The 23670-nt window shown below is 49.2% G+C and overlaps 1 protein-coding gene across 1 annotated transcript in view; it reads right to left on the bottom strand.

Moving 5' to 3' along the window:
- The window catches only part of UNC5B (unc-5 netrin receptor B), a 143487-nt gene that overhangs the window by 103741 nt on the left and 16076 nt on the right, over positions 1-23670 (bottom strand). The window contains exons 6-9 of the mRNA XM_067000999.1: positions 22938-23022; positions 19706-19814; positions 17693-18588; positions 16977-17099 (exon numbers count right to left, since the gene is read on the bottom strand). The gene's annotated coding sequence lies outside the window, so the exon portion shown is untranslated. The remainder of the gene's footprint in view (positions 1-16976; positions 17100-17692; positions 18589-19705; positions 19815-22937; positions 23023-23670) is intronic.

The raw sequence follows: 23670 nt of genomic DNA, 5'->3' as shown, positions 1-23670 counted from the left end.
GCATCTTTGGAAAGATTCAGGATCAGGGGAAGGAAGATAAACCTGGCAATGGTCGGGAAGAGCTTCAGAAACAGAGGACAAACACCACCAGGGTCAGTCTCAGAGCAGGCAAAGGGAGATGATGGAGATCTCAGTGCAGGAAGCAATCCTAAGGAGCATCTCCTTATAATGAGGCACCGAGGCACTGTCTGGATGACCAAAGGCAGATGAGACATAACCCAACACTGTGGTGTCCCCACTGACGACCTCACCCTCCTGCACAGAACCGTCCCCATGGGTACAGACAGAGTTGTGCAACTCTATGCTGCTCTGGAAGCCGAGGATCCATCCTGCTTCGACAACCAGCTCTCGCTCACCATCCATCACTGCCTTACAAACGGGTACAATCGATAAGCCAAAAAACCTTGCACATTAAACACAACAGCTTTCCTTGCACATCCAGTGCTAGAAGAGCATTAAAAATTATAAGAAAAAAAACAAGTACCATGATGACATTTCTTTCCCCCCTCTAACCCAAGGATTCAAACAAATCAGAAAAAAGTCAGCACTGCTGCTTTGCTTTGGAGACAGAGACCTGATGCCTCTCGCACCTCCTCCCTGCACCAGCAAAACCCAGCATCCTCCCAGCTCCTGTGAAAAACGCCCCAGTGCTGTCCTCTTCCCAAGGGGCATGGCTGCAAGCAGGGCATAAACATCATGTAGCTGCAGGCAGCCTCAGCTGCGAGCGCATCTCTCGGGCATGTTCCCTGCACTGCTTATTCCCCCATCGGAAAAAAAAAAAAGGAGAAAAAAAAAAAAGAGAAAAAAAAAAAAGAAACAACTTTTTCGAGCAGCGCAAAACTGATTAGAGCGAGGCATGAGAAAGAGTGATGGAAAGTGGTGAACAATAAAACCAGGGAGCAAGCAACACAGCTCCTAGGGACAAAAAAAAAAAAAAAAAAAAAAAAAAGCTGATGCTTTCAAGATTAATCACTAATGACAAATAATTGTGGCTGTGGAATGCCAACAAAAAGGCAGAATGGAAACAAGAAATGGACAGAAAAAACAGGCATTAGGTCTGATGGTGAATTTAAGGCCATCAACTCATAATTGCAGCCATTACAGCCAGTATTTTCAAGTGAGTCCAGCAATAGCAAGAGCTGCTGGATGTGGTGGCCTTATGAAAAAATCTGGCTGTTATTTAGGGCCCTGAGAACTCACTGTTAGCAGCCCTTCAGAGTCGCTCTGTCTGGCTCCGCATCACGCATCACTCACAGAACTGCCGGTTTTGGGCTCGTTCTGCGATGTTTACCGATGATGGAGGCAGCAGGAAGGCAGCTGAGCGCCCAGCCACGCACAGTCATCTCGGATCTCCAACTCACGACACACCGAGGGACTGAAACCAGGAGCAGTTGTCTTCTCCTCTTCATCCTTTTTTTTCCTGGTAGGAAACGTCACCCTAGTTTCTGCATAGCATTTTATCCACCCGACATCATGTCAGCTTGAAGCAGGGAGGCTCTTCCAGCACCCTGCCAAGCAGGCATCCTACGCGCACCAGCCACCTTGCAGGACAGCCAGTGTCCCTCTCTCGGCCACCTACTGCCAGAATGACCAACGGCAAATTGTTTTGTGGCCTCTTGCATCTCTGCCAACCTTTTTTTCCCCACCCTCTCTTCTTCCCCATTTTAGATGGAAACAAACCTGTGCTTCCCACTACTAAGACACATATACTTGATTCCCCGATAAAACTCTCCGACTCGCAAGCTGGGGACACCTGATACTGCAGGGAAGAAAGGGAACTAGGGCAGGACGTTGGTCCCCCCATCACTTTTTTGACCATAACCCCGCTTTGACACCCACCCACCAGATGCTACCCATATCACAGTGCAGCCAGATGGCTTCAGTGTCTCTCCCCCATCGAGTATCATCAGCTCCCAATAACGTTCCCTCTGCTGTGGATATATAATAGCCCCTGCGGAGCAGAACAAGGTGCCCACAGCGCTTGCTTGTACCTAGACATCTGTACACGTGGCCTTGCTGACTGATTCACGTTGCAGAACCCAGAGCTTACAGCTGGAGGACTCCACCACCTCGTCATACCGTGCTGGGTGACCAGCACGTGTCACCGCAGCTCGACGGCCACCGCTTGCACCCTGTGCCGAAGGGCCAGGGCTGTGCACGGGCTGGTTTTTGGCTTGAAACACTGCTTGCTGCAGGGACAGAGGGATGGACGGACAGACAACCGAGCTCCTTGGTGCCCCAGGAAGAGGCACGGAGCCAGCAGATCAACCCTGGCAGCCAGCACCGGGATCTGGGACAAGCGGGTCCCCCCATCAGCTGCTGGTCCCCACACAGGGCACAGACGGGGACAGCTGCGGGGCGGACAGGAGGGCACAGGGTGGCCATGGAGATAATTGACTGCTCGACTAATTAAAATTCCGGCCCTTTTGCAAAAAAGGCTGCTAATTGGGGCTGGGACCTGCCCAGAGAGCCGGGAGCCTGCACGGAGCGGGAGGGATGAAAGTTGGAAAGCACCCGGGCCCCCCAGAGGGGCGGCGGAGCCGAGAGCTGTTTTGTCCAGCTGGTAACGAGGGGCCAAATTGCTTTTGACAAGCCAAGGGGATGGGAAATAATGGGGGTCTGTGAAAAGCCCCGAGTGCAGCTGGGGGGATGCATGAGATAATGAGGAGGCACGGCCCGCGGCTTCCCACTGCGCTTTGGCACGGAAAGGCTCTGCCCGCAGCAAAGCAATGCCTCCACCTCGTACCCCTCCCACAGAACCCAAATCCGGACCACGTATGAAGGCACGCAGCCCATTTGCCCCCACAGACACGCAGAAAACAGGCTATTTTTTTTTCCCACGTTGTCATCCCTCCGTATAGGGTTGGTAATTTGAGTTCTTGCCCAGGCCTCCATGCAAACATGGAGCTGACATCAAATTTCTCACTTTTTGATGAGATTTCACATCTGTTTGTCAAGAAGAGGAAAGGAAAGATGCATGCATTACTCCACAACATGGAAAATGGCTTTGGGGTTGCTTCTTTCAGACAGAAGGAAAATGCCCAAGTTACATGGGTTTGGTCTTCCTGGTGCACAAGGACAGACCTTGTGCTAGGTTGCTCTCCTAAACAAGTGATTCCTGCCTTTTTTTCCCCTAGAAACTCCATTTTTCCCCAGGGATGGGATTTCCCCAGAGAACAGCTTCAGGGGAGGCCAGCCACATACTCTGCTCACCCAAGCATCACACCCTGATATTTTTCAGGGCACCTCATTCCCTCTCCCCAGAGGTTTCTGCTCCCCCAGGGTCCAAAAGAAGGGGACAAAGACACCCATTTCCAGGGAGGAGCACCCTCTCAGTGATGTTTTTGTACACAAAGAGACAAACATTACCTTAACCCCTGTGTGTCCCCTTGGACAGGGAGCTGTCACATGCACCAGACCTGCACAGCTCACAGCCTTCTCCCCTTAGCTCCCACCCAGCTGCTTTCAAAACATGTAACAGGAACCTCAGGAGGTGCTAAAGCAGTTGTTTTGTGGGGGCTTTTTTCCATATCAAGCGACGCAAAATATAAAAAAAATCTTGTTTTAGTGTTTTCCCCACACATGCACTTTTCTAAAGCCGGATCATCTTCCCTCCAGCTGAGCTCTTAAGTGGGCACCGTGCAAGCTACAGTCTCAGTTTAAAAAGCATTGTAGCAAGCCTACAGAGCAGGTTGCCTTAAAAAAATAAAATAGATTTCTTCTTTTAAAGACAGATTCCCAAGGCTTCCTGGAAAACAGAAGCCAGACTCCATATGGTTTCAGCCTTCCTGTCCCCTGATGGCAGTGGGGAGCACTAACAGGGGGATGTGCCCAAAGCTAGGACTTGCCCCATCTCACCAACGGAGCACCACCAATTCAGGACCCAGGAGCTGGGTGATGCTCTCCTGGGATGCACTGCCACCCTACAGCCACCCAGCACCGCGGGCTGACACCCACCAGCACCACGCAGGGATGTGGGCACGCACCAGAGCAGGCAGGTAGGGGTGCTGCACCGCACTCTGAACCTTCCCTGCAGCTGCAGAAAACAGCTCGAGGACACGAGAGGGGGAAAAACCAAAGCGGTCAGGGCCTCCAATCTGTCTCGACATTTTTCCTTAACAGTTTGGGGTCAAGCCTGATCCCGGCAGGGTCAGCTCTTTTACACTCCAACACGCCAAAGCCAAAGGAGACGGTCCCTCGCCGCAGGAGCCCGGTTGCAGGCAGTCCTTGTGGAACAAAAGGGTCGTGCATCCATCCGAAGAGCACTGCACCCCAAAATTTCAAAGGGCGATGTGGAGAAAGAAAAGCTGCACGCATCCTGCCCCATTACTCTGCCTGGATCACGCGGATGGAGCGGGATGCTGCGCGCAGCAAAAGGAAAAAAAAGACATAAAATAGGAAGATGTCAAGCTTATTTTTTTTTCCAAAAAAATGAAAGGTCCATTACACAAGGCAAAAGGTGCGCATTAACTGTAATAAAAAAGGAAGCGTTTATAGAGATGAATTTGTCTGCCCCCTCCTTGCTGAAGCGGAGGCTGCAAATTGTGACAGATCGTGTGTGTTTTGGGAGGCGAAGGCAACGCACGCGCTCCTGGGGAAAGCCAATTGGGGAGATAGATCAGAAAGCTCCCCAGGCAGAAGACCTGGCAGGGAAATGCACACGATGCTTCTCCTGCTGGCATCCTTTCTGCGGGCAGAAAGCCTCCTCTTCCACCCATCCCTGCAGCTCCTCGAGGCCAGGGGCTCCACGCGTGGATCCGTGGTGATCCGCAATCGTTGCAGCCAGGTAAGCGATGAAAACCCAACCTCACTGTGTCTGTATTTGCTTTTGCCGTGAATATTTCAGCACCCTAATTTCACCAGCAAAGCCATTCAGGACTAACAGGTCTCGGAGCAGTGAGTCCGCACATAGGGAATCATTTTTATTTCACCTCTTTCAAGCTCCTGCAAAAAAAAAACTGTCCCTGCCCGGTCAAGGAACAGAGCCACCTGCCACCGCCGGGCTTCAAACGCTGCTGATTGACCTCCCCACATAAAATCGGTGCCATTAAACTGCTCTAAGAATAATTCACAGAAACCGTGAGTCACTACCTGATTTAGGCAGAAAGGGCTGGGATGATTAAATTACTCGCTATGAATTATTCACCACGGCCTGATAATTACGCTGCAGTTAGCCATCGCTGCGCAGACGGCTCCGTACGAGGAAGGAACACTTGTTTCGTGAACACTTCACCAAACTCCGGTGATTGCGTGTTGCATCTGATGAAACAAATGCTGGTGACCACGGGAGGCAATCAAATGCCATCCCTTAGCAGCTCTGAAGCAGCCCTTTGGGGCGAAACACCGACCCCAGCATCGCCTCCAGAGCAGGACGGGGTCCTTGCATGCAGCCCCACAAGCACATCCCAGCCCAGGACGGCTTCTGCTGTGTCCCGTGGGCTCTCCAAGCTCGTCACCCACGGCTCAGAGGTGTCAGACTCCTCCCAGTCCAACATTTATAGTCCATTTATATTACAAATATAAACTCGGCACCTCGCAGTCAGTGTCCACGATGCAAGCAGGATATAGGATGAGCAGGGAGGCACCGGGGTCATTCCTGCATCTCTGTAGGATTTCATCTCACAGGGTATGGGCTGTGGGACCGCAAGGGTTGTTTTATCTCTAAGAACCGGTCACCCCATGCTCTGTTTCAGTCGCTGCGTTTCATGGACACGGGCAGTAGATTTAACGCCAAGCCCTTTCAGCCGGCCATCTGTCACGGGAGGCGGGCACGGTTCAGGGCAGAAAACATCCATGCAAGCGCAACCTGGAGCTGGGCTGGCAAAAAAGTAATGAAGAAAGCTTTGGCAGCAAAGGAAAAAGGGCAGCTTTATCAGAGGAAGGCTGAGAACTGCAGATAAAAAAGAGTAAGGCAACGGAGTCGCTAAGAGGAGTGAAAACATTTGTTCTGCTTTGCAAGGACTCGTGTAAACACCCCAGTTGTGCCAGCGGGCTGAGGCCCAAATCCAGAGTTTCTTTTGGGGCTGGGATGCCCCCAGACAAGCAGACACATTGCTAGGCTGTCCCTCTCACAGGTCTCACCTAAGGTATTGCTTAGGTTTGTTGCAGAACAGGAAAGCAGAGCCCATTTCTGCCCCAGCAGGGCTGTCAGTAGTCCATTCACTCCTGGCACCTTGATTTTCCAGCTTGTGGTGAAATCAGGTGTGCCCACAGGTGCCCACAGCTTCCTTTCTAAATGCCCATTGTGGCTTAATGAAAACCAGTATCTGGTTGAAAATTACCTTTTTTTTTTTTTTTCCCTTTCTAATTGCAGTGCAGAGGGTTAAACACCAACACTTCCGAAGGGCAGCGGTGCACACATTTCCTGCCACGAGGATTTTGGTAATTGAGCACTAATGGAATAAAATACATCGCTGTTTAATCCAAGGCTTACCCCGTCCTGCTTCACCCAATTGCCCTCCTTGGGCACTCACCGTGAGGTCACAACGCGCGATGGTGACACTCCAGCCACTGCCACAGCGACATCAGAGAAACACCCGAAAGGGTTTTGATGGATTTAGGCTGTGAAAAATGCAAAAAAGTCCCTTTTTTGTGGGAAAAAAGCCTAACTTCCTTACCGACTGCCCCAAAAAGCAGGGCTCCATCACCCTGCCCTGGTTACTCAGTCCCCGCGAGAAGCGTTTCCCCATCCCACCACCCATAGTGCCTCTCCCCATCCTTCCCACCCCGCTGGTGGGAGGCCAGCAGCGCTCCCAACACAGATGCACCCCCTGGGGCAGCATAATACTATTTTCTGGTTTTCTCTGCTTTTCTGCTAATTCCTATCATTTGATTCGCTTCCTTTGCCTGCCACTGAGAACCAAGTTTGTATTTTCATCCGGCTACCCATTATAACCACAAGACCCCATTGGCAATACTCAGTGCAGAACTATTACAGTTCATATAAAATTAGGATTATTAGGGAAACGGAGGGACTTTCTCGAGACCAGAGCATGGCTGTGTCCCCTCCTATGCCATCCCAAGTCCCCAACACAGCCTTTGGAGGCCACCATGCTCCCATGCTCATCACGGGCGTCACTCTGCCGTGTCCCATTCCTGCCCCAGGCCCTCTGGGCACAGATGCTTGTGGCTCTCACAGACAGCCGCACACAGGGTTACCTCGGCACTGCATTTTAAGGCACTTCTTCAGCATTTACGCTTTCGCCCTCCCCCTTTTTCCAAGCCAGCATTGATTACAGCGGGTAATTGTTTTCTAATTGGCCTGCAGCTGCTTATCTATCTTAGATAATTAAAGTGAAGAAGAAGAAGAAACGGGGAAATGGAACTTTATTCTTAAGTAGCTGCCTATCGACTGCCTCGATCGATAGCGAGGTCACTTTGGGCTGAAACACCCGCTCCGAGAAACCTGTCCAGACCCTGCCCAGCCTCATGACCGCTTCTTCCACCTCCCTTTCCTTTCTTACAGAGCCACAGTTTGGAGAAACTTGGTCCAGCAATGCCAGACTCAACTTGGTGCTGGAGGACACCACCCAAGCATCACCACGGTGCCGCACGGGGCAATGGAGAGGTGATTCTGGCACACCACTCCCAGCGCTCGCTGGTGGATGAAGGAAATCCCACCCAACCAGCAAACCCCAACTCGTATTCTCAGCACACACCACAGCCACCACCCAGAACTTCAGCAGTGTGCTCTTTCAATAAACCACTCTCTCCCCTCCCTGCAAATCGCGCTGGAAAGGCTCCAAGCAGGAGCCTCCTTTGTGTCCGTGCATGTAAAACTTTTGAGGACACGCTAATTCAGCTTAATTATGGATTTACTTCACTGGCCGCGCTGCTAACGCAGGCGACGGACAATATTTGCAGCCAAGGGAACGAGGGAAAAGCAAACGGAGCTTTTCCATGTCCTCACCCCTCTCAAACCCCATCCACTCCGAACTTTGCGTGCAGGAACACGGCAAAGATAACCCGCTCCCTACTCGTGCAATTTATTAGATAATCTCTTTCTAATCAAGAACTAATTAAAGGAAGTGAATGCTTGGTTGGAAACGGGGATTAAAACATGGATAATTATCATAAATGCTACGTTTGTTGTTCCAGGCCGGCCTGTTCTCCTCCCTTCCCCTCTCCCTTTCCCCCCTCTTCCCCTCCCAGGCTGCTCCTGATAATGCTCAGGCTGTCTCAGAGGGGGTTTGCTTTCACAATCAATTATTTTCTTTTTGTCTCTCTAGCTAATGTTTCGTTTGTGTGAGAACATTAGCAAGAACTGTTTTCTTTCCCTTGTAAATTCATTTCGACGACAATGACAGAAGGTGGGGAGGTGGCAGCTGCAGGAAAAAAAAAAAAAAAACAGGAACATTAAAACCCAAGCTTATAAATTATTTCATCTTCTCCAGACAATCCAGATCCGTCACTGCTCTGTGCGCACGGGGGCTTTTATTTTTATTTTTTTGGCCAGGAGCTCCTCCCAGGCAGAAGACACTGACGGATGTGGGAGCCTGATGGGACAGCCCTCGCTGCCACAGCTTCTGCCTCTGCTAGCAAGGACCGTACCCATGGGCTCTCCCTGGGCACAACATCTAGGTCACAGACCACAGGCAAAAATTCAGTTTAGTTAGCCCTGCTTGGCCATAGCATATTTTCAAGCCAGTACCCATGCAGGCAGAGCCTACTGCTTCGAGTCTGCTCAGGAGATCTTGGCCAGACAGGGATCGTGAGAAGCAGGAGGTGGCTCGAGTCAAACCACACGCCCCCAGTAATTTTTATTTATTTTTTGTTTTTGGCAGTGGGTTTTCACAGGACGCATTGAACAGTTTTGCTTTTCTTTTTTTTTTTTTTTTTTGAGCCTAGGCGGAGTTTTTTCCCCCTTTTTCTTCTAAGGAGGGGGAAGGCGCATCTTAGCTCTCCTGTACCCGTCCCCTCGGTCCCACCTGATAGCACATCACCAGCCATCCTTCAGCCTCAGAGCAAGCTTTCTTCTCACCACCCAGGTGAAGAAGTGATGCTCAGCCCATGGGTTAGGGGCTAGGTGTGCTCCTGCACAAGGACAGGGGCAGAGGCTCCAATTTATATCCGCCAAGGGGAAATGTGCTCCGTACAAATGCATGGGGTGTTGGTGCATTGTGATTTCTGACAAAACTTACACTATTATATTTCAAAGGGAAATATGAAATGCATAAACGTCCGGGCTCATCTATCTTTCTCCTCATCCCTTCTGCCTTGAAGTGAGGTCTCACTCTCTAAGAATCCAGACAAGAATAACCCTGGGATGAAATAAAAAGCAACCTGGCTGGCGATATATATAAAAGATGACATCTCCAGAAATCCCAAACTTCAAAGGGGCAGCTTTCAGCTCATGACTATCCACTTCCTCCAGCCCTCAAGGCTAGTGTCATAATTTTAAAGCCCTGGGAATCATTTGATCTCTCCAAATGGCAGCTCAGTGGTCTAGCACACTTCTGGATGTCAAAAAAGTATGCGCCGCCACCAGCAACATCCTGCAGGGGCTGGTTTTTGAAAGGACAGATTGAGGTGAAACAATCAAAAGACTCAGGGGTAGGAGGAGGGGAGAGGAGGAAAAAAAAAAAGATATTTAAAAGGACAACTGCATGCTGAGGGACTTGGACGTGTCAGAGGTTTCCTGGGGTGACAGCCACCAGGGAATCCCCCCCTGAGGGGCGCAGACCCCCAGGGCGACACAGCCACTATGCTACTGGAGCTCAGCAGGGGGGAAATTTTACCTGAATGGGCCTGAAAATCTCTAAACCGAGCAGTTTTCCTATTGCAAACTGAGGGAAATGCCTCTTCAGATGCAGGCCACTGTGTCGCACACAGGCAGCAGTTTTGGAGCAGACTGAGGATGCTGCGCTGCCACCGCTAAACAGGCTGAGTGTTTATTCCTATGAGGGAGAAACACTCCATTATCTGGTTTATTAATTGTTAGTTAAGTAATGGGAAGGTGCCCAGAGCAGGAGATGAGCCCTCATCACTCGTTATTAGCTTAAAAACCAGCAGAAATAAAATAACTGGAGATAAATGATGGCGCAGGTGGCCCCACGTACCACAGACTGACAGATCTGCTCAGAGGGGAATTCACGGAGCACTTTTGGGGGGAAACGGAGGAGAAACAGCAAGTCGGTCCCATTTCATTTTATTTTTTAATGGAAAGATTTCATCATCCTTCATTCTGAACATCGCTTCTCACGGCTGGGATCACGCGGGTATCCCTGCTGCTGGTCCATCACCAAGAGCACGATGGGCTCTGCATCAGGAGCATGGTGCCACACAAAATAGGGTCAGTGGGTTTTTTTTGTTGTTGTTTTTTAAACACAAAACTTGCAGCTACAGACAGCCAGACCCACTCACAGCAGGTCACAGCTGTGGTGACCTCAGAAATATTATCCTGTTATCTGCATATTATCAGGGCAGGGATGGGAGGTCCTATAAAGTGAGTTCAACAAGGACATCAAGCATCGGTCAAAAAGCCAGCAATTAAAGGGTATGGGAGCCCACCCGGGACCCCAGAGAGGCAGAAATACACAAATATTGTAGTGCCTGCCAGATCTAAACACGAGAACTCCAGCCACTTGATCAGCATCCATAGCCATTTCCCCAGAACCCATCTGCCAGTGGTGGCCATATATCCCCAACATGCTGATTCCTACTGTCCAGCCAGGGTTTTGAGCAGATTGCCAAGCCAGGCAGAGTGTTCCCATCCACGTAAGACAACAGCAGGAATGAACAGGAGGCTTCTACCCATGTAGAGAGGAAGGTCCTGGACCTGGGACAAGAGCAGGGTGCCCACAGGGGACCCGCAGAAGCCACCATGTGTGGTGTGCTACCCAGGTGCATTCATCTGAGCAGACCCTTTGATACTTGGTTTCCTACAACCTGGGGCTGTTTAACACAACACAGTGCTCACTTTAAATTAAAAATAAAAAATAAGAGAGTCAGTAATCTTGAAAACCAGAAACAAAATTCTCTGCCTCAATCCCTGAGTGCAAAAGACCTTGAATGGGTCAAGCATTGCTCGCTGCATTAGCCAACATTTCTGCCCTTACACCAAAGGTATTTAACTAGACTAATGCATTTTGGGGTATAAATCAGAATAGCCTAACGAGGGGGGAAAAAAGAAGTCACCCTTGTCCTTACAGCTGTTTGCACAGAAGCTGAAGCCAGGCAGCATCTTGCAGAGCACCCGCTGTTCCTGCAGCCCTGGGATGGGATGGAGACAGATATAGGGGAAAGGGGGAGGCCAGGAGGTTGAGCTACACCAGCTGAAACTGAACCAGGGTCATCACCTGGCTGAGAACACAGAAGCACCTGACATCATGCTCCACTCATGCAAAATATTAGCAAATTCATCAGGTGAGAGGAGCGGGTCCCTGTCCTGAGTTCGGGCAGGCAGGATGATTCTAAAGGGAACAGAGGGCTCAGCCCCAGGTTGCTCCATCCCTGTAGCTTGCAACAGTCTGAAAAAACAGGGGTTAACTTTTTTACATGCTCCATTTTGGGACCAAGCAGCAGAGGTTATAAGGGAGTCAGGGAGCTCTGAACCGAGCTTATTTCAGTCTCTGCAGTAGGCGCAACGCTTGCCCTCCCAGCCACGGAGCCCTGCTCACACTGCACAGCCCTTTAAAGAGATTTCACAAGAGTTGTGCCACTTTCAAAGCCTCAGCTCTTCAGGTAAGCGTATCTTACTCAATGCTTCATTTCACCCCGCTAGGAATACAGCGATAAACACCATTTCATCTGCATCCTGCGACACGGCACCCCAGATCTGAGCCGGTCCCAAAAGCATTTGTTTGTGAGCGAAGAGACAGCCCTAAAGGACTCTGAAAATGCTGCATCCACGCGTGCATCTCATGTCAAGACAGAAGAGGAGACAAGGAGTTTCTTAACAAAGCTGCAGCCCTCTGAGAAACCAATTAGCTCCAACCTGCTCCCACAATCACGGAATATTTCTTACCCGTTGTCCCAAATTCTCGAGCTTCCTCCAAGTTCAGCTCCCAGAATAAAGGAGAAAACTTGACGCAAAAAGGCTCCCAGGCAAGAGCAGCTCGCTCCTGCTTTTGTGAGCTCCTGCAGCCCCGGCTCACAGGTGGGCTAACTCCTGCAGCCCAATTAGGCCTCCCTAACAAGGTCCCTTCATTTAAGTGGATCCAGGTGCACCTTTCAATTTCTTAAGGTGCCTCCTTGGCAGCATCTTCCCAGGCAGGGCACTCTGCTGCTAAATTGCTTATCAATCAAGGACTGCTTTACAAACACTATTTTCCTGCCCCTACCCCATCACTTGGAGGCTACACAACCCATGTGAAGGAAGCAAGGTGTAAAAGGAAGCTTTGTGTTCACTGGCATTGCTTAGTGCCTCGGGGCTAGGTGAGGTTTGGGTGAGACAAAAGGAGGTAGAAGTGCCCAGGAGAAGCTTTTCCTCATATTGCATCTTTATGTGGATAATCTGAGTCCATCCCAGGACTCTCTTATGGATAAACTGTCAGGTTTATGTATGCAAAATCAGCCCCTGCTGTACATAAAAACATTTTTTCCTAGCTCTAGGCTGCTGATGCTCCGTGCCCTGATCTCTTCTGGGATGGCAAGGAGCCTGGCATCTTCTTTCAGCCACACCTTGCCTGACTTTTCCCTGCCCAGCCTGGCTTGCTCAGCCCCTGCCCCTTGATTTTTGTGCTTCATTACAAGGGGAGGGCATCGGTATTGGAGGCAGAGCAGGGTGCAGGCTGGGCAAGGAGATGGGCATCAGCCAGAGCTGGCCCCAGCTGCACCACAGCGCTGCTCCGGGGCTGGCCGTGTCTGGGGAAAGCTCCCACGTACACTGTGGTGTTCAAGAGACAGGCACCAGGGAGGTAGGCAGGATGCAAATCAATCAAGATCTGTCAAACACACCAGAAACTCCTTTTTACGAGATAAATGCCTTCAGAGGAAGCCTTGGGAGACACCTACCACGTGTTCAGCCTGCTCAGTAGCGGAGCGCACAGCATTCATCACTGCCACTTGCAGGGGCCGGGTTCCAGCTGAACATCCTCCAAATTTCTTCCTCCTTCAGCCTTCCTCTCCCTGCTCCCCTCGCTGCCCACCCAGAGGAAGAAGAGTGGCATTCGCAGCACAGTGGAGCTGCCCCTGGGGGGTGCTGGCTGGGCTTCAGCTGCCTACACTGCCTGCAAGGACCCAAAGTTGTCCAAATAAGTCACAGAATGGGAAAAGGCAATGGCCTGCCAGGATGCACCTCAGCCTCCTCTTCCCCTAACATTTCTGACTGTAATATATCTTTTTTTTTTTTTTTTTTTACTGTGGTTATTGCTTCTGTGAAGTTTTATTATGTGCTGGGCTTGCCCAGCCTGAAGATGAGTGAGGGGACTCCATCGCAGCAGGGCGCTGCTCCCTGCCTCTCCTTCCACGTGTCAGCCCACTTCCAGGCTGAGCCGTTTTATTCCCTTACCCAGGATCTCTTCCCACATTTGAGCAGCCAGACTTATGGGCTCTCAGCTCTTATTTTCAATCTATGCCCCCAGGCAATCACCCTGGATAACACCTGCAAGGTTAAACACTGCACCTGGGGAGTGAGGAAGGCTGCGGCAGCAGGTGTGAAGACCCCGTGGATCCCACTGTTAAGGCTAGGAGAGAAAGAAATGGTAAAGGAAGCCACAAAAAGGTCCCATTTTCTGGTCTTAAGCCAGTTACCATCCTTAGGGATTAGCTTCAGCTCGGGAGCAAATTGCCCTAAGCCTTCCTGCCGCGGGGCTCTGCTCTGCACCGCTGCAGCTGTCAGCGGGGACGCGGCGCGGGATTACGGAGACGGAGCTCTGTCAAGATCGCAGCGAGCAGCGATGGGGCAGAAATGAAGCTGTCCTCCTGCATGGGGACATGAGGCAGCAATGGAAATAACCAAACCCCCACCTCTGATCCCCAGGCTGCGGGGTTAAGGGCACAGTCACCAGCAGCTCGGCACCCTGCAAGGCTCCAAGACCGATTCTCATCGTGCAGTAAAGCTTCAGGATTCAAAGAAAAAAGATCGGAGCATGCCCCCATAAAAGTCTAAGGCATTAGAAAAGGATGTGACCAAAATATTCTGTGGCTATTGGACATGGATGGAAGGAAAGAGGAGGGAAATGAATAGATATCTGACTGCTAATGCCCCAGACTGCTCTCTCATCCTAAAAAGGGACAAGATTCATAAACAATCAGCAGCAAGCATCTGGAAGTCCAGGTCTTTAACCTGGGTTTATCTTTCCTTCTCAATTTCTACATCTGAGAAAGCAAGAAAGCTTTTGAATGTTTTATATACTAACCTTTTTTTTTTTTTTTAGCTTGGCAATGAATAAAGGCTGGACTCCTACATCAAACCCTCCAGAGCCCTGTCAGTAAAGCCACTGCCAAGGTTACCCCGTGACTTACGGCTGCGGGAGAAATGGGTTGGTGCACCGCAAAGATCACCAAAAAGGGATCACAGAAGGGATGGCGAGGATGCTCCAAAACCCGTTCCAGCACAAATCCAACCAGCTAGAGGGCTGCTGCGGCAGATGGGGAGCGCTCCCACCCCCTGCCCGAGCCTCAGAGGAGTGGTGGCACGTGGAAGCAGCTGGGAAAATAAGCCAGGGAACAAATATCTGTGGGGAGAGAGGTCCTGGCTTGGCCCAGAGATGATCCCTTAAAGAGGAGGCGGCAGCACATGGGCACAGGTCAAAGAGGGGCAGAGAAGGGAGGAAGACTTAAATCCCAGCTGCTTCTCTCCCACCTCTGCTCTGAAGCCAGGGACCTAGCCAAAACAAAGCAGGAGCCGAGAAAAAGATAAAGACTTCAGCTACAAGTATTTATTTGCAGGTGCTAAATGATTTCTTGATTAATTCTGCAACCTGCTGCTTATTCATCTCTAGCCATCGCTGCTCAGCATTTAGCAGAGACCATATTTTAGCTCAACAAAGGGAACTTTCAGGCTGAAACCTGCCTGATGTGGGCAGCAGGGCAGTAATTGGTTTGAAAAACAAAACACTGAGAAAGAACACGAAACTCATCTGAAACCCTTTTAGTTAGAAAAAAGCTGGTTTACCATCAGCACACGTCTAAATTTCTCCAGACCTAATAAAGAATCATCATCGATACAGCAGATGTTAAGTGCAAGCATTACTTTGAAAGAGAAAAAAGAAAAAAGAAATAACCTGTATATAAATATAGATACAGACAGATAGGTACAACTCCAGGCTCTCAAATTGCAGGCTTTCAAATCCCTCTATTTTACAGTGAGATATCATCAAAATTAACATGACAGTATATCATTACAGGAAGGAAATGGCTATCACATCCTTATACCAGCAGCCCAAATGTCCAAACAGAATTTTAATACAGTATCCTTCAGCAAATCATCTTCCAAAGCCATCACAGTTGCCATTTACTCCAAGGAGCGCGCCAAGAAATATGTGGCAGATCCAACATTTTCAGAGGCATTAATAACATAAACAGCGTAAAACAATAAATCAGACTCTTGCCTACCATAAAAAGGCCCAGGCAGCTGGGCACAGAAAAGCTGCAACATACTGAAATCCTGGAGAAAGCAGCTGAGGGCTTCTGAGCAGCACTGTTTAGTTTAATCCTGATTTATTGCATGGTATGGGGTCCCCCTTTTCAGCCTGAGACCAACTTTATTCAGAAAAAGAAGAGTCCCGCAGTCTGTTACCTCTTTTCTTCTAAATACAGCAGTAAAAAAAAAAAAAATCAGGTCTGTGACAATTTAATTATTACCCTCCTAACGTGGCTGCCCCATTCCAACCCTAAAAGGAACCCATGGTTCATGACGAGCTAAGACCCCACAGCATGGCCAAGACCTACTGGGAAGCCAAGAGCATCTCTGCAAGGGAGCATCCTCCTTCTGTACATCACTTTACGAGAAAAACCAGCCAAAAAAAATTAAATAAAACCAGAAGATCGAACCTCAGATCAGAAATTCGAGTAACTTAAATATGAAAGGAGCTTTAAAATGTTTAATAACAGCCCGGAAATCCTTTAGGTCTTGTTTTGGGGATGCCAGCGCCCTTGGAGGTGCAACAGCTTGCAGGTAGCAGGCACAGAGTGTTTGCCAGCGAGAAAGGGGCAGGATGAGTCCTCCGGCATCATAAGTCAGTTTAGATGGTGCTGGCTTACAGGTCCCTTCGTTTAAATTGATTAATAATGACACATTTAAATGGATAACATAAATTAATTTCTGAATTGCACCATTAGTAAGTAATTAATTTCTTTGCTCTGTGAAACTAAGATATCACAGTTATCTAAATCTATAAAGAGAAGAAATGCTGAATGAGGACTCCACTAATGTAAAAATTGATTTTTCCATTTACCCTCTTCCGAGTTCCTTTTATTTTTTTAAAACGTGCCCCCCCCACACACTCCAATGCATTTATTTTTCAAGTGGCTGGGGGTGGGGAAAGTAACCTAATTTATACTTCCAGTGGTAATCAAAAGATCATGCATGCTCATTTCAACCAAATGATGTCATTACGAAGGCTGTTAAAGCCGGGGTTGCCTTGGAAACACAAAATACTGATAGTTGGGGTTGGACACCCGAGTTCTCTGCGGCGCAGTAATGAGGAAACGGTGCGGCCCCGCCAGCCCCGGCCGGAGCGGTCACGCCGGGAGGATAACCCCGAGTTATCGAGATGGGCTCCTCAGCACTTGGCACACTCCCGTTCCTCCTGTTCCTCCCACCACCTGCCACAACCTATTAATTTTATGGGGCCAGGAACAGCAAACAGGCTCGGTTACAAGGCCCCCAGAAGTGATGAGGGGTGGGCTCAGAGCTGCTCAGCCAGCATGCAAGCTGCAGCCCCTGCGCTGCGCCCCGCCACATGGCCCCATTCTGCATTTCAGCCCCAAAACAGCCCCTGGTGTCTCTGCCGCCCTCCTGCTGAAGACCCTGATGGAGATTTATGGGTGGTGTGGGGTCTCTGCCAACTATGGCTGGGACCCCGTTGTACCTGAGGTGTCACGTCCTCCTTTCCAAGCTCAGGGACGCGGTGAATGGTCCTCGACACGCTCAGCCTTGGTGCAGGAGATCACAATGGCGGGCTCAGCATCCTCTCCAGGGGTAAAGGCACAACCTTGGAGAGAGGAGTTTTACACTGGGTACCCCAGAGCGATGGGTTTCTCCCCAAATAGCAACATCTCTCAGACTGGACAAGAGACTTGTCTGGTCCCTCTCCCAGCCCTGCAGCCTTGCTGTGCATTTTGAACCACGGAGAGCTATGTAAAAACAATTCCAGAAGTACAACTTCCTTTCTATTGCTTAAAGAAGAAAGCACACAGATTTTTCCACACGGTGAACGTTTCCATGGCCATCTTGCCCAGTTGGCTTTAGGCAGCTGTTCCCATTTGCCTGGGGCTGTCAGTGAGAAATGGTCCCACTTGACACACACGTTGGGCAGCAGGATTTGAGCAGAGGGATGCTACGATTTGGGGAGAAATCTCTGGGTCTCTTTAGCCAGTTCTGCTGTACATTGACAAATAATAAGATACTGGGAGAGAAAGCTTGAGGCTAGACTAGAGATGCATTAGTACCTGCGATGCAAAGAGCCACATCTGCCTCCATCCTCCCAGAAAGTCTCATCCCTGCCACTGGGAGCTTTCAGCAGCTCCGAATTTCACAGTGCCTTTTCAGCTCTTTTTTTTTTTTTTTTTTTTTTTTTTTACCTACCCTGTCCCACGAACAATGCGATGTCACCTCCGATCACATCATGCTGAGCTGAATGCCAGCTTTAAGGCACGTCCTGAAGAGAAAGGGGCACCTTCTGAAATATGTCTTCAAACACAGGCACCGCAGCCACCGTGCTTAAGAAAAGAGTAGAGCAAGTGGAATCACACCAAGTGTTTTGGCTGCAACTTTTTTTCCTTCCTCCTCCTCTTGTTAAAGAGCACAAAACAAAACGCGCATGCAAACAAGTCAATGGGAGAAACATTTACTATCTGCGCAAACAGCATTAAATGGCTCATTTCAGCTTCTCAATTAATATCTGGGTGTCCCCAAGTCACTGCTAGTTTTTTTCACTTAGGTGAGGAGGTGATTGTGTGATCATCTTTCTGTTCCCCTATTCAGTCACCTTCCCTTTACAAGCAGGAGTTTCTTTAAAGGTTCCTCGATTGAAATTGTTTGAATGCACTGGGAAAATAAGAAGAACATTTCATAACATCGGCAGGCGCGTTTCAGGCAGGAGCACTCTGAATATTTATTCGCCCTTTGTGCGAGCAGTCTCAGCAAGAAAAAGTCGGCGTGAATAAAAGGAATTGCAAATACCAGTGAAGTAGCTCAGTGGTTTTCATTCATGAGAATATTTGCACAGGCTCCTGGGAGAATTATCAGGCGCGGTAATGCAAAATCCCTGGCAGTGTCAGAGCTTCGGACACTCTGTAATCCTCTGTCCACTGAAAAAACATCTTTTCCTGGGAGCTGAGGGCCTCAGCTGTTATTTTCTGGCTTGGGAAGCTTGGAGAAGTATTGGAAAAGGTTGGAGAAGCCCTCACCGCTGGCAGGCAACACTGGTTGTCCTGTTTCTGTTTCAGAGCACCTCTCCTCTTCCAGTCACCATCTCTCCCCTTAGCACAAATGGAGAGCAGAAGTTAAGCTTTCTTCCAAAGTCAGAATAAAAAGAGGGAAAAATAAAAAAACAACCAAGCAGCCAACACTGTCAGAGACACGGGAAGGTGAGGGACTCGCAGGGAAAAGCTATTCGAGGAGCGAGTCGTGGCAGAACTTGGTACCACGGGGCTGGATTAAACAACAGCCCATCTGGGGGCGAAATGAGAACAAACCGCTAAGGAGCAGAGCCAAAACATCCTTCTGCACAGGAGAGAGAAAGCAGGATAAAAGTATACACTGAGTTTTTGGGGCTCAACAATAAAAGCACTGGGACCAATTTACTCATAATCAGCTTTTATGGGCAAAAAAAGAGTCCTCGAGAATTTCATTCTTCCCATAGAATTTTATAGGGTGGTTCAGAAACTTACAGCAAAGATATTGTTTTCCATTATCTTGCCCAGGTTTTTAGAGCATTTCTCTAGAACCCTGTTGGTTTCAGCCCTGTTAAATTCAATAACTTCCCTAAGGGAGTGCTTTAAGTGTCAGGCTTGATTCAGTTATATAAAGGGATAACGGAATAATCGTTAGACAGTGCACGAGGATGGGAGAAGTGGTTTTGTGTGGCACCAGTCTTATTTAAGAATAGCCTGAATTTATAGATGGGGCTGATGAGAAAGTTGGAAGCAACTAACGTGAGCCTAAGAGACAAAACGCAGGCAGTGCTTTTATAGCGGGCTGTGATTAACAGGGATACCACAGAGACAGGAGGAGGGCTTCAGATGAGTATTTTAAGTGTTTTTAGATGTTTGTCTTGGTTTCATCGAGACAACTTCCCACATACTCCTCTTCCTATTCATAATGCAAGCTATGTGCACTGGAGCTTATATAAGGGGCTGTATTGCTTGCCTTGCAATTAACACATCCTGCAATTAGCAATCCAAAACACTCGAGTCTAATATTTCTTCTTACTACTAATGCAGAATATTTTGCACGTGCTTTACTTCTATTATATTGTTGTCCTTACACCTTAATTTATTATGACAGCGTGAACTGTGACTAATCCTCCCTCCTGTGTGCTGAGCACAGGCACAGACCAAAAAACTCAGATCAGCATCTCTCCTTCCAGCTACCTACTTGGCATCCTCTCCAGCAAGGCAGGAGGTGGACAAACAGCCCTCGGGAGATGACATGCGTGAAGTGGGGTGAATTTCTCCATCCAGGAGCTGCTCTGGTCAGGAGACACCTGGAATTTGAGGAGGGGATAGGGAACGAGGTTAGTTTTCCCATGGGATTGTAGCAGGGGAGAGGCAAATCCCAAGAGCCAGGTTTCTAAGGGCATGTGTGAACTTAAAAATGCTCTGATAGACACCTAACCCATCTCAAATGTTAAAATATATATATACAGATAGGTTATATTTTGATTATATATACATATTTTGATTATTTATATATATCTATATTATATATAGATATATCTATCTCACATTTCTCAGGCAGTGACTAAAGAGACTGAAGCTTTCTGCTGCTAACCAGGGTATTTGTCAGCACTTCCCAGACCTGTTTCACAAGCAGGTTATCCTCACCCCCACCCAAGACCCTTCAAACCCTGTGTCACCCGTGGTGACACAACTTACTGCCCAGAGATCAACAGCTCTTACTTTTGTACATGTCAGGGAAACTGCAAGAACTTCAGAACGACTGCAAGAACTACCTGCACAAATGCCTAATTTATCTCTGGCGGTGCCTCACTCCTCTCAGCCCTGCAATGGGTGCAGATTTCGCGCTCCATTATTACAAACCCTTTTTACGGCTTCTTTGGGTTTATCCCTGGTCTGAGCGCTAGACGCTCCATTTGTTTTGGCAAGAACGTCCCCGAGATTTATACCTATAATTATACAGGTAACCTTTCCGACAGGGAATTTTAAAATGATCAGCGCTAAAGCAACCTACGCGTTAAATGTGATTAATAAGACGCCAAACGACCGCGAGCCTGCACCTCCCTGCTTGTTAAGCATGTCAGAGCCGAGTGTCCCAGGCTGATCCCCCCACTGCCAGGCTTCATGGGACACGTGAAAGCAGCATCGAGTGGCCTTGATCATCCCTGCTGGCCATGCCCATGGGATGAATGTCATCGTACCACAAGGCACTCATCCCAAGCAACATCCACAGGAGGGCTAGGGTATGCACAAGCACAGAGGATGACATCCGTCTCTTAAGGCTTCATTTCTGAGGATGGAAGCTTCCTCCCAGCAGGAGCTCCTCTGGCACGGCCGCAGCCAGAGGGATGATGAAGAGGTGACAGTGGGATCACAAGTGACAGGAGACAGATGAGCACACGGAGGCAGGTTAAGCGAGGTGCCCACTCCTCCAGCACACGGTCCTCTCTGCAGAATTGTCTCGCGCTCCCCAGGGGCACCTAATGGAGCTGCTCCTCGCACTCACTGAGCAGGAACCAGCTTCACTTACTATCAAAGCACCCACCACCCCTATTACCGGGGAAAATAGCATCTGTCAGGACATATATCATGCCCCATGGAGACATGGGGTCCCCTCCTTCCAGCAGGGAGGGCAGCGTGGGCACAAGGCAAAGCCTTACCGTGTGCGGCACTGCCGAGGGAGCCAGCTTCAGCGTGCTTGGCAGGCTGCACAGCTCTATCTGTTACGGCCCGCGTCTAGCCGAGGTTTTACAAAGCTTGCATTTTGCTGACAGATTGCCCAAAGACAGTAAAAATCAGTCACAGTCAAGCTTGCATTGACCTTCAGCCAACGGCTACGGCACGCTGAAATTACAGGAGAAACTCTGCGAGCTGCTTCCCTGTTCTCCTGACAAAGTTATTGCATATAAATTGTGTATTGATTAGAGGCAGGAAATGTTACTAAGCCTCTTTGGGAAAACTGGAGGGTGGAAAGAAATACAGGGACTGATGAAAGAGCTACTTTAATTAGGAAGGAAAACAAACTAGCAGGGGAAAAAAACAAACACCTCTCCTAAAGAGCCTCCCACCACAGATCTAGAAATCTGATCAGGAATGGTGTTATTTAAGGAAAGAAAGCTGGATTTTGGGACTGTTTTGGCTGGGCAACGGATGCAGGAAAAGGAGCTGGCTCCCTCCAGCACCAGCAAAGATGGAGGCTGGGGAAAAGAGCAGCTGCTCCTTCTGCACCTCCTGGATTTTGGACATTGCAAGGGGGAACTGATAGATCACCTAACAACGGTGTAACAACCACGCTTATTTCTGCCTTCTAGCTCCAACTGCTTGCAGGGTAATTACACATTTTGGACTTATTAGCTGTAATTACTAGGTTCCCTAATCTACAGAATGTGTTGTTAGAGTCCTGGCAGCCCCACGTGATTTAAATACACTCGGAAAACTTTCTGCAGCTTTTTCTGCTCGGCCTCAAACCCTCGACAGCTACCAGAGGCTGTGGTTCCCTGACCTGGGACTGGCTCAAGGCAGGTTTCTGGGCTTATCTCAGAGCACACCACACGCAAGTAACTCTTTTAGGCTTCTCCTACCTATCTGACTGGTAAGAGCCCAAGTTTCTCCCCAGCCCTGCAGCTGTCTCGCAGCCCAGACCCTGCCTTCGCCCCCAAAATTAAACCCACCCTGGCAATTACCGCCCATCTCCCTCTGCAGCAGGGTGAGCTGGCAGCTTGGCCGGGGCTGGAAAGGCAGAGTCCGTGGGAAAGCCTGGAATTCCCACACCTCGGACAATTAACTTCTCCACCTCCCATTTCCCAGGGCAGCTTAGCTTTGCTGGTGCAGCCTTTTTCCAAAATGCCTTTAATTTCACACCGATGCATGAATCAGAGAAGCCAATCTCTCGGTCTGTCCCTGCAGAGGTACCCAAGGGCAAAGTTGGCTCCACAGCTTTGGCCTTGGATGTAATGCCTCCAAAAGCAGCTGCCCACCCAACACCCCAAATCAGACAGTGCTACAGAGCTGAGCTCGACGTAAAAAAAACTGCAGAGCCCATACCCAAGTGCAGGGGGGTGAAGCTTGAAGGTGTTTCCCCTTCAAGTATCGGAGGAGAAAAGATAATCAAACAAAACCAGGGGAAAAAAAAATTGTGGCCAAGGCAGCAGCATCCCTGTTGCTATCCTGCTTATAGAAGTGCTCCAAAAAGCCTTGGAGGAGGAAGGAGAGGGAAATCAGGCACTTGTCAGGAGTCGGGACTGCCTGGGAGAGTTGACCTCTTTCAGTAGCAGCAAACTCCATCCCCACTAACAGACCTAATGCATCTCTCCAGGACAACAAAATGCAACGCAGTACAACGTTAAGTGATCTAAGGAAAAATTACTACGAAAATGCAATGTGTGACTTCTTGTTATGAGCACCTAATAGCCCTTGAAAGCAGTACTCACCTGGGGGAGCCTGGTGGCCACCTCACACCAGGCTGAACAGGAGAGCAATGGCAGCGTAAAACCAGAATATCATCCCTGGGACAATCTTGGGAGAGAAAAATAAAATGGTGACCACCATCTTTTAGTTTCCTTGGGAACCAACATCCCATCCGCAATGCAAACAATGAGCTACCCAAGTAGATAAACCCTGGGTCCTCTTCCCTCTGGGGAAGTCTCCAAGGGGCCTCCGCTGAAGTCAGTAGGGCTCAGGTGGGTTTGTGCAAACGTAAGAGGGAAGAATGTGGACGGCAGGCTTCGAAAGCAATGCCACGGGTATCTCTTGTGGTGGCTCTGGATTTCTGGCCACCAACCTGCAGGTCAGCTGGCCAGATCATCCAAAAGTATCATTTATCTTATTGTATGCTTAAGAACTGCCGCCTTGCTTCTCTATAGCAAAAAGCACTGTCCAATGCCTAGAGAAGAGAGTGGCTACAATGCTAATCATTAGAGTAGCAATTACTTATCTCATGGGCGCTCTGAGAGGCTTAATTAGTTAATATTTGTAAACCGTGATAAGCTCCGGAGATGAAGGATGCAAAACATCCATGGGAAGAGATGCTCTCAACCAAGCTCAGCCTCTGCCGGCTGAACATCCCCATACCGGCCAGAGAGCCCGGCCACTCCTCGCGGCAGAACCGCGTACAGTAAGGCTGAAAGACACCTAAGGGAGCATTCCCTGCTGCGTGCTAGCTCT

This window comes from Anser cygnoides, chromosome 7 (genome assembly GCF_040182565.1).
Source record: "Anser cygnoides isolate HZ-2024a breed goose chromosome 7, Taihu_goose_T2T_genome, whole genome shotgun sequence".
NCBI lineage: Eukaryota > Metazoa > Chordata > Aves > Anseriformes > Anatidae > Anser > Anser cygnoides.
This window is presented reverse-complemented; position numbering and strand designations above follow the sequence as displayed.